The 13429-nt window shown below is 36.0% G+C and overlaps 1 protein-coding gene across 1 annotated transcript in view; it reads left to right on the top strand.

Annotated features, from left to right (window-relative positions):
- Positions 1–13429, top strand: part of UBR3 (ubiquitin protein ligase E3 component n-recognin 3) — a gene marked incomplete at its 5' end in the record, with an annotated part of 238879 nt that overhangs the window by 187846 nt on the left and 37604 nt on the right.

Below are 13429 nucleotides of genomic sequence, written 5' to 3'. Positions count from 1 at the left end.
GGTCAAGGAGTTTTTTATTTTTTTATTAGTAGTAAATCATATATATCTAAAAGAAGATGACAGTGAAATATAGGTGTTTTTTTTTTTTCCTTATGGGTCTGTTCTTTTAAGGTTTTTATTCAATAATAAGGTAAAGATAAGGGAAAATCACTCTGAAAACTTTTGTTTTAAAAAAATTTAAAGTGATAATTCAAAATGTGAAAAAAAGAGCAAACTGTCAGCCTTAATGCCTCTATCTACATGCATAAATATTTTATATAGTAGTAATCATAGGGTTATTCAAATGTGATACCCCATAATTTTTAATTAATGTTAATGTACTATCTTGATATTAACAGCATTAATACTGTGATAATAATAACATTAATATTATATTAATAATGTTTTAATTATTGTTCCATAGTCTTTGTAGTTTTCATTTAAAGACATTTAAAATATTCTACTAAATAATTAACCATTCCCTTTTGGTGAAAAGCTTTGTTTTTGTGTTATTATGAGTTACATGAAAGAACATCTATAGGTGTATAAAGGCTTTGTTACTGGGGAAGATATTTTTTGTGTGTACTTCAACTTGATCTTTTGATATAATTTTTTACCTCAGGGTGTGAAGTTATCATTTATTCTAAACATAAGCAAATTGGTATTTTATGCAAATTGTGATACTCTCTGAGGAGTAAAATGTCATTAATAAATAAGCATAATATTTTATATTTGAACTGTAGTTCAGTATTTTATACTTGAATTTTGGGGTTTTTAAAAAGATTTTAATCACCTGTGTTCATTAAGGCAAGTGCATGCCTTAACCCCCATCATGTATTTCACCCATCCCCCCACCACCTCCCCTCTGTAACCCTCAGTGTGTTCTGTATAGTCAGGAGTCTGTTTATTGATTTGCCTCTCTCTCTCTTTTTTTTTCTCTTTGCTTATTTGTTTTGTTTCTTAAATTCTACATATGAGTGAAATCATACAGTATTTGTCTTTCTCTGACTTATTTCACTGAGCTTAATACTGTCTAACTCCATCCATGTCACTGTAAATGGCAAGATTTCATTCTTTTTATGGCTGAGTAAATCCAATAAATATGTATATGTATTAATACACACACACATATATTTATAATATATACACACCCACATACACACACCACATCTTTATCCATTCATCAATCAATGGACATTTGGGTTGATTCCATATCTTGGCTATTATAAATAATGCTGTAAATATAGGGGTGCATATGTCCCTTTGAATTAGAATTTTGTATTCTTTGGGTAAATATCCAGTAGTGCGGTTGCTGGATCATTGAGGATACCCCATTGAGGGTAGCTCTGTTTTTAAGTTTTTGAGGCACCTCCATACTGTTTTCCAGAGTGGCTGCACCAGTTTGCATTCCCACCAGCAGTGCAAGAGGTTTCCTTTTTCTCCACATTCTTGTCAACACTTGTGTCTTGCGTTTTTGGTGTTAGCTATTCTGGCAGGTGTGAAGTGATATATCATTGTAGTTTTGATTTGCGTTTCCTTGATGATGAGTGATACTGAGCATCTTTTCATGTTTCTGTTGGCTATCTGGAGGTCTTCTTTGGGAAAGTGCCTATTCATGTCTTCTTCCCATTTTTTAAAAAATATTTTATTTATTTATTTGACGGAGATTACAAGTAGGCAGAGAGGAAGGCAGAGAGAAAGGGGGGAAGCAGGCTCCCCACCAAGCAGAGAGCCCGATGCAGGGCTCGATCTCAGGACCCTGGGACCGTGACCTGAGCTGAAGGCAGAGGCTTTTAACCCACTGAGCCACCCAGGCACCTCATCTTCTTCCCATTTTTAATTGGATTGTTTTTTGGGTATTGAGTTGTATAAGTTCTTTATAGGTTTTGGATACTGACCCTTTATCAGATATGTCATTTACAAATATCTTCTCCCATTCTGTCCATTGTCTTTTAGTTTTTATTTTGAGGTAGTCCCAATAGTTTATTTTTGCTTTTCTTCACCTTGCCTCAGGAGACATATGTAGAAAGAAGTTACAATGGCTGATGTCAAAGAAGTTACTGCCTCTTTTTTTTCTAGGATTTTTATTATTTCAGGTCTCACATTTAAGTTCTTAATCCATTTTGAATTTATTTTTGTGTATGGTGTAAGAAAGTGGTCCAGTTTTATTCTTTTGCATGCTGCTGTCAAGTTTTCCAAGCATCATTTGGATATCCCATTGGATATTCTTTTCTGCTTTGTCAAAGTTTAGTTGACCATGTAGTTCTGGGTTTTCTTTTCTGTTCTACTGATCTGTTGTCTGTTTTTGTGCCGGTACCATACTGTTTTGATCACAACAGTTTAGTAATATAACTTAAAGTCCGGAATTGAGACATCTCCAGTTTTGCTTTTCATTTTCAAGATTGCTTTGGCTATCTGGGGTCTTTTGTGGTTCCATGCAAATTTTAGGATTGTTTATTATAGCTTTGTGAAAAATGTTGTTGGTGTTTTGATAAGGATTGCATTAAATATGTAGATCGCTTTGGGTAGTGTGGATAATTTAACAATATTTATTCTTCCAATCCATAAGCATGGAATGTTTTTCCATTTCTTTGTGTCATCTTCACTTTCTTAAGTCAGTGTTTTAGTTTTCAGAGTACAGGTCTTTCATCTCTCTGGTTAGATTTATTCCTAGATATCTTATTATTTTTGGTGCAGTTATAAATGGGATTGTTTTCTTAATTTCTCTTTCTGCTGCTTCATTTTGGTGTATAGAGATGCCACAAAAAAAGAAAAGAAAAAAAGAAATGCCACAGATTTCTGAATGTTGATTTTGTACCCTGGGAGTTTACTGAATTCATTTATCAGTTCTAGCAGTTTTTTGGTGGAGTCTTTCAGGTTTTCTATATACAATGTCATGTCATCTGCAAACAGTGAAAGTTTTATTTCTTCCTTACTGAATTGGATGCTTTTTACTTCTTTTTGTTGTCTGATTGCTGTGTCTAGGACTTCTAGTACTGTGTTGAATTAAAGTGGTGAGAGTGGATATCCTTGTCTTGTCTTGACCTTAGGTGAAAGGCTGTCAGTTTTTCCCCATTGAGGATGATGTTAGCTATAGGTTTTTCATAGATGGCCTTTATTATGTTGAGGTATGTTCCCTCTAAACCTGCTTTGTTGAGGGTTTCTATCATGAATGGACATTGTACTTTGACAGATGCTTTTTCTGTACCTATTAAAATGATCATATGGTTCTTTGCTTTCTTTTATTAATATGGTATATCATAATGATTGATTTGCTAATATTGAACCACCCTTGCAAACCAGGAGTATATCCCACTTGATGGTGGTAAATGATTTTTTTAATGCATTGTTGGATTTGGTTTGCTGATGTTTTGTTGAAGACTTTTGCATCTATATTCATCAGAGACATTGGCTTTTAATTCTTTTTTTGTATGTGTGGTGTTTTTGTCGTTTTTTTTCTATCAGGGTCATGCTGGCCTCATAGAACGAATTTGGAAGTACTCTTTCTTTTTCTTTTTTTTTGGAATATTTGAGAAGAATGGGTATTAATTCTTTAAATATTTGGTAGAATTTGCCTGTGAAGCCATCTGGTCCTGGGCTTTTGTTGATCGTGAGTGTTTTGATTACTGATTCAAGTTTTTGCTGGTAATCAGTCTGTTCAAATTTTCTGTTTCTTCCTGTTTCAGTTTTTGTAGTTTATATATTTCTAGGAATTTATCCATTCCTTCTAGGTTGTCCAATTTTGTTGGCATATAGCTTTTCTTTTTTTTTTTAAAGATTTTATTTATTTATTTGACACAGAGAGACAGTAAGAGAGGGAACACAAAGGGGCGAGGGTTGTGTAGGAGAGGAAGAAGCAGGCTTCCCCCTGAGCAGGGAGCCCAGTGTGGGACTCAGGACTCGGGACCCTGGGACCATGACCTGACCAGAAGGCAGACACTTAACGACTGCACCACCCAGGCACCCCAGCATATAGCTTTTCATAATATTCTCTTATAATTTTATTTCTGTGATGTTGGTTCTTTGGTGATTCTATTTAGTTGAATGCTTTCTCTTCTTTTCTTAATAAGTCTGGCTAGGGGTTAATCAATTTTGTTGAGTTTTTTTCTCAGTGAACTAGTTCCTGTCTTCATTGATCTGTTCTATTGGTTTTATTTTTTTAGTTTCTATATCATTTATTTCTGCTCTAATCTTTATTGTCTTCTTCCTTTTGCTGGTTTTAGGTTTGTTTGTTGTTTTTCTAGCTTCTTTAGGTGTAAGGTTAGGTTGTTTTGAGATTTTTTTCTTGCTTCTTGAGGTAAGCCTGTATTGCTCTAAACTTCCCTCTTAGAAATGCTTTTGCCGCATCCCAAAGGTCTTGAACCATTGTGTTTTCATTTTCATTTGTTTCCATGTACTTTTTTTTTTTTTAAGATTTTTATTTATTTGAGAGAGAGTGAGTGGTGGAGTGCCCAAGCAGGGGGTAAGAAGCAGGCTCCCTGTTGATCAGGGAACCCAACACCGGGCCCGATTCCAGGAACCCAGAATCACGACCCGAGCCAAAGGCAGTTGCCCATCTGACTGAGTCACCCAAGCATCCCTGTTTCCATTTACTTTTTAATTTCTTCTTTTATTTTCTGGTTGATGCATTCAGTGTTTAGTAACATGTTATTTAACCTCCATCTGTTTGTGGTCTTTCCAGATATTTTCTTGTGTTTGACTTACAGTTTCATATTTTCTTGTGGTTGTAGTCAGAAAAGATGCATGCTGTGACTTTGATCTTTTTGAATTTGTTGAGGCTTGTTTTATGGCCTAATACGTGATCAATTCTGGAAAATATCCCATGTGCACTTGAATATTATTCTGTTGTTTTGGGATGAAATGAGTTGAGTGCATCTGTTAAATCTATCTGATAATTTTGGATTGTTTTTAAATATAAAACTCATAAAACATAAAATTCACAGGGCCTGTGAGTGGCTCAGTTGATTAAGTTGCCAACTCTTAATTTCAACTCAGGTTATAATCTCAGGGCCCTAGGATTGGGCCCCGCATTGGACTCCATGCTTAGTGTCAAGTCTGCTTGAGATTCTCCTTCTTCCTATGCCTCTCCCCTACTTCGTGTGTGTGCTCTCTCTCTTTCTAAAATAAATAATTAAATCGTTAAAAACATAAAATTCACCTTTTTAAAAATTTAAAATGTACGGTTCAGTACATTCATATGTTATGCAACCATCACCATTATCTAGCTCTAGAACATTTTCATTAGCCCAGTAGAAATTTTGTACCCATTAAGCAATCACTCCCATTTCTTTCTTTCCCCAACTCCTAGAAACCACTTATCTGCTTCCTTACTCTATGGATTTGCCTGTAGTAGATATTTCATATTAATGAAATTATACAGTATATGGCTTTTTGTGTTTGTCTGCTTTCAGTTAATGTTTTCAGGGTTCATCCATGTTGTAATATGTGTTGTACTTAATTTCTCTTCGTGGCTGAGTAATATTTCATTGTAGGACTATGTAGGACTATGCCACATTTTGTTTATCATTTGATAGACATTTTGATTGTTTCTATGATTTGGCTCTTCTGAGTAGTGCTACTGTGATATTTGTTCACAAGTTTTTGTTTGAATACCTGTCTTGAGTTCTTCTGTACATAGCTAAAAGTGGGTTTGCAGGGTCATGGTCATTTTATGTTTAACTTCTTGAAGAACTGCCAAATTTCAGATATTTTTGAATGTTAGTTATTTGGGGGTTGGCTGTGTATATGAATTTCATTACTTATTTTGTACCTGTTAAATAGTCTTGTTGAATTTCATCTCTTTGCAAAATTAGTTATAAGCTGTTTAGTTTGTGTGTGTGTGTGTGTGTGTGTGTGTTACTTTAGTTAGTTTTCCTTATTTTAGGGAACTAGTTGCTTTGGAGTTATGTTGGTTTTCCCTGACTGTGGTCTTCTAATTATACTAGTAGTATCACATTTTGGAATTTAAACAATTTTGTTTTATAAAGTCTTCAAAATAGTTAGATGTTTACTTATTTAATTAATTTTATTTAAATATACGTTTTACATATATGCATAATTATGACATAAATCTGAAAAGCTAAAATGAAGGAAACTTGATATATAGAAATAGACTTATTTCTATAATTAATATTTATCTGAAGAGAAAAATAGTTCAGTTGATTTTAAAGGACCTACTGTATTAGTGTCTGAGAGCTGTAACTGGTGCATCTTCCTTATCATGAGATGACAACTGTTGACACTAGCCTTTAATAGAAGGAGAAGTTAATACCAGAAGAAGATGTAATATGTTGAATTAATTGAACATAGTAAATTAAATTCATTAGAAACGTATTCTAAAATTGTTTACTGAAATATGAGTCAAGAAAATTGATCTACTTAATTTAATAATGGCTAAATGAATAGAATAGATCTAGAGAAACAGCCATATAAATATTTATAATATTGTTTGTAACTGTACCTTAAAGTAATATCATTAAAGAAGTGTTGTTTAGGGGACAAATTTAATCAACAATTGTTTATATAGTACTTAGTTGTAAAAGTCATTGCCTGATTCAATTCAATAAATATATTTTTTAATTAAAACATGTTTTTTAGATTATTTATTAGAGAGAGAGAGAGCACAAGCAGGGAGAGCAGCAGACAGAGAGAGAGGGAAAAGCAGGCTCTCCGCTGAGCATGGAGCCCTACACAGGACTGGATTCCAGGACCCTGGGATCATGACCTGAGCCAAAGGCTTCAGAATCTTAACCAACTGAGCCACCCAGGCGTTCCTCAAGAAATATTTAATGAGTACCTGCTATGTGTCAGGTTGCTATTCTTCTTTGCTAGATGCTGATGATGCAAAGATGAATAAAACATGGACTTTACTTTTGGGGAACCACAGAGCTAAGTATTTAGGAGTCATTAACTTCAGTTAGAATTGCTTTAAAAAAATCTATGATTTAGGGGCACCTGGGTGACTCAGTTGGTTAGCCAACTGCCTTTGGCTCAGGTCATGATCCCGGAGTCCAGGGATCGAGTCCCGCACCAGGCTCCCAGCTCCACAGGGAGTCTGCTTCTCCCTCTGACCTTCTCCTCGCCCATGCTCTCTCTCACTGTCTCTCTATCAAATAAATAAATAAAATCTTTTAAAAATATGTATGATTTATATTTTTTAAAACTTCATAAGAATTCAATATTGGATTATCTATTATTTTTATAAAACAGCTTCAAAGATACTGTATTGTGTGATAGTTATACTCACTGTCATTGTAGTCATAAATTCCTCTTAGAATTTGGGGCCAGGGGGCGCCTGGGTGGCTCAGTGGGTTAAAGCCTCTGCCTTTGGCTTGGGTCATGATCCCAGGGTCCTGGGATCGAGCCCCACATCAGGCTCTCTGCTCAGTGGGGAGCCTGCTTCCTCCTCTCTCTCTCTCTTTGCCTGCCTCTCCCACCCCTGCCTGCCTCTCTGCCTACTTGTGATCTTTGTCTGTCAAATAAATAAAAAAATCTTGAAAAAAAAAAAAAAAGTCTGAGTCTAAAAGAGCACTTAAGAAGTCCTCTTGGAAGTTCCACATAAAACTTATACATATCTTTGGCTAAAGCTCTTCCTTCTCTTTTACCTCTGGGATTTAAAACATAAAATCATCATCTTCTTTAGGAAGGGTCAGTTACTCAGATTTGGATCATGTCATTGTTCTTTCCCCTGTCAATCTTTGAGGAGTATTATGATTCTGTTCAATCATGCCTTATAGGATAGAGATTCCAGGATTCAGTGGAACATCCTGTACTAGTGATTATAGACTATCTTCTGCACCCAGCATCCAGAGATAGAAGATTGGTTATTATTTCTTACTGACTTTAAGAAAGGAAATATTTCAGTCTTGCTTTGTCACAAACCAAGTCTTTATAAGAATAAACTGTTTATTTTATTTTTTAAAAAGATTTATTTATTTATTTGACAGAGAGATCACAAGTAGGCAAAGAGACAGACAGAGGGCGGGGTGGGGGTGGGGAAGCAGGCTCCCTACTGAGCAGAGAGCCCGATGCAGGACTCGATCCCAGGACCCTGGGATCATGACCTGAGCTAAAGGCAGAGGCTTAACCCACTGAGCCACCCAGGTGCCCTAAACTGTTTATTTTAGAATATTTCAACCGTATATAACAATAAAGAGCAGAGTTTAATGGAACTCCGTATACCCACCAATTATCAACTCATTTATTTTTTTAGATTTTATTTTTTATTTGGCAGAGATCACAAGTAGGCAGAGAGAGGAAGGGAAGCAGGCTGCCCGCTGAGCAGAGAGCCTGATGCGGGGCCGATCCCAGGACCCTGGGATCATGACCTGAGCCAAAGGCAGAGGCTTTAACCCACTGAGCCACCCAGGCACTCTCAACTCATGTTTTACTTATACTCTCTCCTATTTCATTCTTCCTCCTACTCTGGGTTATTTCAAAGCAACTCCCAGACATCCTATCATTTCATCTATGTAGTCTTTAGTATATATCTCTAGAAGATAAAGATTTGTTCAGTAAACATAACCACAGTACTATGAACCCATTTTTTAATGGATAGTTTTGCTTTAATATCATTAGATACCAAGTCAGTGTTCAGATTTCTGTAGTTGTTATAGATGGTTTCTTATAGTTTCTTACAGTTACAGTTCTTACAGGTTTATTTGATTTGGGATCCAGACAAGGTCTACACCTTGGATTTGGTGGTTCTTTCTCTTTCAAATCTATGGGTTTACCCTCTCCTTTTACATTTTATTTGTTGAAGAATCTGGATCTTTTGTCTGTACTTTACTACTTGCATCCCCATGGCATCCTTTAATAATATGTTCTGTTCCCATGTGTTTCCTGCAAAGTGGTGGATAGCTCTAAACACCTAGATTGCTTCTTACCTCTTTTTATATTGGAAAAAACACCTCATGGATGGTGTAACATACTTTTCATCACAAGACAGATTCCAGGTGTCTCCCTTTTGTAACATTAGAGGCTATGAATGATTGCCTAGATTGTTCTGTTTTTGTGTGTGTGTGTGTGTGTTTTTCTTTTAAAGATTTTATTTTAAACTAATCTCTATACCTGGCATGGAACTGCCAATCCTGAGATCAAGAGTCACTGCCGTACTGACTGAGCCAGTGAGGCATCCCTATGGAGTGTATTTTTTTTACGCATCCTCCAGAGATGATTGCTTTTTTATTAGTATTATGAATGCATGGATTTTTAACAAAGTTGATGTCTTTTATTCCCAATGCAGAACACTAACTGTATAAACACTTGTGTTTGGTTCGTGTTGGCTTGTATTCTGATGATGTGACCCCAGTAGTCTTTGATAGTTTTTTCAGACCAAGGCTTTTTAATTTGTGATTTAGGAGTTCATTAGTAGGAATCCATGAATCTCCTAAAATGATATAGGAAATTTTTGTATGTGTATATGCAGTTTTTTTTCTGAGAAGTTCCATAGCCCGTAACCAGGTTTTCAAAAGGATCTTGACCCCTAAAAATGAGTTAGCTATAAATTCTCCTGAGGACTCCTGGTTATATACAGTATATAATATAATATATATATAATATATATAATAGAATAATAATAAGTTGCTTATATGTAGTTGGAGAATCAGAAGCAGATTATAGTGGTATGAGAAATGAGAGAGCAATGAGAAATGAGGAAACAGCAGAGAGAACTGTCAAGAATGAATGTGGGGAGAGAGCACAAGCTATATGTGGATATAGTCAAACGGGTTATTTTTGTTTGTTTTGTTAAGTTAGGAGAGTTTTGAGCGTGTTTAAAGGTTTGCCATTTCTCCATTATTTACTTAGTAACTCATGGTGGTACTTTTACCTTGTTACCCTCTTCTGGCGGCCTTTCACTTAAATGGGTGGTTTTCCCTTTCCCATAATAATTCATATATAGTTCTGTTTTGACACTTGTCTCATTGTCATAATGGTAGGTTTTCTTTTAATATCTCCGTTTCTAAATTATCAGTTCCTCCAGGACTTGTATCATTTTACATGTATCCCTAGTGTCTACCTGCTACATAATATGCTCAGTAAATGATTGTGGAATGGATATGTTAAATATCCAATTATCTTATTTTCTGGTAAATTGGTTATTTTCTTTTTGGGAATTCAAGAAAGCTATTGCTTTGGTTTGAATCTTTATATCTTATATTGTGATCATTTCTATATAATGTTCTTTGAGAATGTTGGCAGTTTATTAGACCCAAACCACAGTTGCCCTGAAGTATAGCCAAGGGAATAGCTTTAACTACCTTATTAGATGTTAGATGGACTTGGAATCTTCGCTCAGTTCTATGTTGATTAACATAAAGAAAATCTTATTAAACTATTTGGGTTCTTCACTCATGAAAGAGAAAATGGAGTTGAGCTTATTACACAAAACACATCACAAATTGATTTTTGTTGTAGACTAGACTTTTTGAAGAGAGTCAGAGTTGTGTAGTTAGAAACTCAGATCATGGGGCACCTGGGTGGCTCAGTGGGTTGAGCCTCTGCCTTCAGCTCGTGTCGTGGTGTCAGGGTCCTGGGATCGAGCCCCGCATCGGGCTCTCTGCTTGGGCTCTCTGCTCAGCAGGGAGCCTGCTTCCCCCTCTCTCTCTGCCTGCCTCTCTGCCTACTTGTGATCTCTGTCTGTCAAATAAATAAATCTTTAAAAAAAAAAAAAGAAACTCAGATCATAAAAAGGAAGACTGAAAAGATTTGATATTTGTACGCATATGTGCAAAGAGCTTTATGGAGGCAGTAGAATAGTATATTTCTTTTTTTTTTTTAAGATTTTTTAAAATTTATTTATTTGACAGACAGAGATCACAAGCAGGCAGAGAGGCAGGCAGAGAGAGAGGAGGAAGCAGGCTCTCTGCCAAGCAGAGAGCCCGATGTGGGGCTTGATCCCAGGACCCTGAGATCATGACCTGAGCTAAAGGCAGAGGCTTAACCACTGAGCCACCCAGGCGCCCCAGAATAGTATATTTCTTTACAGAAGTTTTTCATGATAATTTTAGGGAAACAATAAAATGTCTGATACCAACTTTAGATTATTTCCTTTTTACTTATATGATTTTCCCCTTAGGGTTTTATTGTTTTACATATATTATACCTGTCCTAAAAGAAACTTGGAGCATTTTGTATTACCTTAACTCTAAAACAGTTTATGGGAAAGGAATTTTTGCAGGTATCTGAATCCTGTTTGTCTTCTTGTTTTATCACCTGCACTGAGCATGATACCCATAGATCAGTAAATATCTCCCCAGAAGACTATAGGTTCCGTGGATTACTTTTACAAAACTCAACACAAATGCCATTGCATAGAGAAGGTACATCTTATATGAATGAATCCTTGTTTTCTTCCAAGTCCCTAAAAAACATTGATTTCACGTGGTAACCATTTAGTAAATATTTGTTGGATGAATGAATGAATGTGAGAATCTAAGCATAAGCTGTGATTTTAAACTGCCATAGGAAATACTTGGAAAATGATAATCAAGGCAGATAAAATGACTGAAACACCAAATTAGTACTTTGCTACGTTGAAAAGCTAAGATGATGTGTATGGTAGCTATTACTTTCCTAAAATATATTACTTCTTTTTAAGCAGAAAAAAAAAATTGTATGTGGTTTAAAATGAGAGGACGTCATGTATGAGTAGTATTTCTGGGCAATATAAATGACTTCCTTCATTTTGTTGTTCTTAGTAGGCATATTCTGTAATGTTCATCATTCTATTTAGACATTCAATTAAGTCATGAAATATTCTTTTCTTGACTTTGATGAAACCATCATATTCTGGTTTTCCTCCTATCTCTTTTCCACTTTTTTTTTTTTTGGTAAAGATTTTATTCATTTATTTGACAGAGAGAGAGATCACAAATAGGCAGAGAGTCAGGCAGAGAGAGAGGGGGAAGCGGGCTCCCCACTGAGCAGAGAGCCTGATGCGGGGCTCGATCCCAGGACCCTGAAATCATGACCTGAGCTGAAGGCAGCGGCTTAATCCACTGAGCCACCCAGGCGCCCCTCCACTTATTTTTAACATTCCTTTTCATTCACCTCTTCCTCTCACCGTTCTTGGAGTTGTTCTTTGTTTCTGCCCCTTCTCAATTTTATCTTCTTTCCCATAACTTCAACTCACCTATTCTCTGATGATGCCCAGATCTCTAGCTGCAGTTGACAACTCCCTGGTGAGCTCCAGACCCAAACTCCTACATATACCTCAAGCTCAGCATATGTAACATTAATTCATTTTCTCCCCATTCAAACTTACCCTCTTCCTCTGTTTTAGTCATTCAGTTTTAGTCAGTGCTACCTTTGTCTGCTCTTTGTTGTACAGTGAGAGACTTCCATCATTTTCTACCTTCAGAGGGCTATCAGATCTTGTTGTTTTTATCATTTAAATCTTTCTCTAATTCATTCTCTCTATCATCATTATTCTTCCTTAGTGCAAGTCACCTAATTTCTCATTTGTGGTACTTTTACTATCTGCTAATAGGTTGTCTTGCCTGTAATCTTGTCTTGTTTCAATCTTTTTCTCCTAAGAAGTAGCAGTGAATATTTTAGATGGGTCTTGTTTTTTATCCATTCTGATACCTTCTGTCTTTTGTATGGAGCATCTTGTCCATTTACTTTCAGAGTGATTATTGATAGATATGAATTTAGTGCCATTATGTTACCTGTAAAGGTGGTGTTTTTGGAGAGGTTCTCTATTCCTTTCTAGTCGTTGTTGCTTTGGTCTTTTTCCCCCTACTCAGAGTTCCTCTTAATATATTTTGCAGGGCTGGTTTAGTGGTCACGAACTCCCTTATGTTTTGTTTGTCTGGGAAACTATCTCTCCTTCTATTCTGAATGACAGCCTTGCTTGATAAAGTATTCTTGGTTACATATTTTCCCATTCAGCATGTTGAATATATCCTGCCACTTTCTTCTGGCCTGCAAAAATTCTGTGGACAGATCTGCTGTGAACCTGACTCTGTCTTCCCTTGTAAGTTAAGGACTTTTCTCCCCTTGCTGCTTTCAGGAGTCTTTCCTTCTCTGTGTATGTTGTGAATTTGGCTATGATACGTCTTTGTAATGGCCAGCTTTTGTTGAATTTAGTGGGAGTTCTCTGTGCTTCTTGGATTTTGTCGTCTGTTTCTTTCCTTAGATTAGGGGAAGTTTTCAACAGTAATTTGCACAAACAAACCTTCTGCCCCCTTTTCTCTCTCTTCATCTTCTGGAACTTCTATGATATGAATGTTATTACACTTTAAGGAATTGCTGAGTTCCCTACATCTGCATTTGTTATCCAGTACGTTTCTTTCCCTCTTCTTAGTTTCATTATTTTCCATTTATTTTCTACATCACTGATTTATTCCTCTAATTCATCCATCCTTGTTGTTGTGGCATCCATTCTGATTGACATCTCAGTTATAGATTTTTAAAACATTTCGGCCAGACTAGGTTTTAGTTCTTT

The sequence above is a fragment of the Martes martes genome (assembly GCF_963455335.1).
Source record: "Martes martes genome assembly, chromosome: 3".
NCBI lineage: Eukaryota > Metazoa > Chordata > Mammalia > Carnivora > Mustelidae > Martes > Martes martes.
The sequence above is the reverse complement of the archived record's forward strand: the minus strand, read 5'-3'. Positions and strand labels throughout refer to the sequence as shown.